The following is a 2624-nucleotide window of genomic DNA, read 5'->3' on the forward strand; positions in this document are numbered from 1 at the left end:
GAGTCCTTGGGAGCAAAAGAAGGAGAAAATGTCCATTTGGAGCGAAAAAGCCAAAAAGGTTGATTCACATGCAAGTCATACTTGGAGCAGACTAGGTTGCGCAAGGAAGAGGTGGAAAATGAACTGTCAGATTCCCATAACTGACAGTCGAACAGAAAACTAGGTTGTCGGTTATCTGGGAACGACATGCCATGTGTGAGTGGTTACCCCTTAACCACTAAAGAGGGGTGTCAATATGAATCCTTTTTCCTACACAAACCTAAAAATTAGAGGCACTCATCATTAGAGTTTATGTCTCCTACTCCACCTGAGAAGCCATGGCGGATGCTTTACCATAGAAAAGAGAAGAAGATTTAGAGAGTGTATCTTTGTGAGATTCGAATCAAGTAAAGAAGGAGGAAGATCAAGAGAAGTTAACTGCTGCCATTAATTTGTTGAAATTAGGGTTTGTGTGAAGAAGTCTGGGTTATGATCAAACCAAAATGATGGGTTGAATCCGAAATTAATGGTGAAAATGAGAATTTGAAGATGGTAAAGGGTTTGAGATGATTGGGGTACTGAATCTGAGATGGGGTTTCAAATCTGTGTTGCAAGCAGACAAGGAAATGGAGGAATTATTGGTTTTGATGGTGGAATCTGGTGGTTGATGTGCAGTAAAGAAGAGAATGATTCAGATGGCGTTGATGCCATGACCTGGTGGTAATGAAATGGGTGTGTGGTATTGGATGAGTTCTGGTTATGTTGCAGAGCTGGAGAAATACAGGGAAGAACAATGGGTTGGTGATGTATAAGCTATTACAGGTGCAGTTCGAGGCAGTGAAATTGAAGCTCAAACTGAGATAGAACTGGTGATTGTCATGGATGCATTGGTTGTATTACAGAGTATTGGACTGAGAAGTGGGAATTGCAGGTAGATGGACTGTGATAGTGGTGGTAATGAGTTGATCAATGGAATAGTTCTGTTGAAGCATCAATGTACTAAAGCTCAGAGATTCGAGTGGAATAGAAGGTGAAGTTCTTGACGATAGATTTGTGAGAAGAAGCTGCAACGGTTGTGTATGTGAGACTGTAGTTCGGATGGTGGTTTATGGTTGAAGTAATAAACTGATGTGGAGGAATGAGCTAAACTGCAATGTGCAGTAAATGGTGTTGAATTGCAATTTCAAGCAAAGTAGAAGAAATCTAAGCTGAAGGTGATTGTATTGTTGTTGGTGGTTGTGAGCTGAAATGATTGAATGGGTCTGCTCTTGAACTCAGAAGATGTGATATGGAATTGCTCAGTGGTTGAAATTGGAGATGATCTGGTGGTGCAATTGGCTAGGATTCGTTGTTTCAAGGATTAATGGGTTTTTACTGAGTTTCAAAGATAAGAAGAATGGAAATGAATCAGTTGCAGGTTGTTTTGGTTATGGGTATAAGTAGCTGATTTTGGTGTTGTTAGCTTCTGGTGTTGAGTGTTATATGCTTGAGATGGTGGTAGCAGAATGTAAGTGATGCAGCTGAACTGAAGTCCCGGAGGTCTGTAAACTGGTGGTAATTACTGGTAAAATGAGTCTTTGATGGACTTGTGAGCAGCTGCAGTTGCAGTCATGTCCATGGTGGTGCCGTGGCTCAGTGCAATTGAGTTCAGAAAGTTTTTATGTGTGTTTGCTTGGTGCTGCAGTTTAAGATGACATTGCAGGTGATGGCTCTGGTGATGAACTGATGTAGCAGGTGTATGTGTTGGCTGTGACTGAAATGGAGAATGGCTCAAGTAGTGCAAGAATGATGCAGTGGTGTTGTTGGAGCTGATGCTAAGATTATAGCAGTTGTGTTGGTATCCAGTAGAGTCTGAGTTAGCAGTGTAGGTGAATGATGAGGAGATGCAGGTGGTGTTTGCGAAGGATAAGGTTGTGACTGTGTTGGTTGCAGCGTCATGGAATGGGAGATGGTTGTGCATCTGAACTGTAATGTGCAATGACTGGAACTTAATGGTGCTGCTATTGGAGGGAGTTGTACTGTATCTAAAGACGATTGCCGTGTTTAGCGAGTTATGGCATGAACTATGAGGTACTGGTGAAGAGATTGTTTTGCTGGATTGTTGACGGAGTTCAAGAAGCTACAACAATTGTGAGTTGCAGTTGAACTGGTTATTTGGAATGGGAGGAAGGAAGAAGGATCATCATAGCGCACCACAAACTCAGGCCTGTGCAAGAGAAGCTGGCAGCAGGCCAAGATGGCGCAGCAGAAGATATGGATTGCGCAATGGCCTGGTCTGACTAACTTGGCCAGGTCAGATAGTTGAATCAGTATTGACTCTCCTTGACTCGGTATGACTCACTGAGTTTTACCGAGCTAACTCAGTTGACCGACCGAACTGACTCGTTGACCGGTGACCGGTTTGACTTTGCCGGTCACCTGAGCTCTTTTTCGGCCAACTTCCGGCACTTTCACCAGCTTTCCGACGACCACTTTTGGCAAGATTTTTACATGGGTTCTTCGCACACATGGGCTTGGTGGACTTCTTGGTGAAGACTTGACCTAAGAAAAGCTACAGAAATGAAAGTTTTCTACTTTCTTTGATATCACGTATTTTTCTACTTAGAGTTTTGGAGAGCGGCGACTAGGGTTTGCTTTCTTTTATT

At 42.8% G+C, this 2624-nt stretch overlaps 1 long non-coding RNA gene across 1 annotated transcript; it reads left to right on the forward strand.

Annotated features, from left to right (window-relative positions):
• The first annotated feature begins 288 nt into the window (after positions 1-288).
• LOC113297878 lies at positions 289-2144 on the forward strand. Its single transcript, XR_003333828.1, has 2 exons — positions 289-1009; positions 1194-2144. It is a non-coding gene; the product is annotated as an uncharacterized LOC113297878 (long non-coding RNA).
• Positions 2145-2624: the final 480 nt, after the last annotated feature.

The sequence above is a fragment of the Papaver somniferum genome, chromosome 7 (genome assembly GCF_003573695.1).
Source record: "Papaver somniferum cultivar HN1 chromosome 7, ASM357369v1, whole genome shotgun sequence".
NCBI lineage: Eukaryota > Viridiplantae > Streptophyta > Magnoliopsida > Ranunculales > Papaveraceae > Papaver > Papaver somniferum.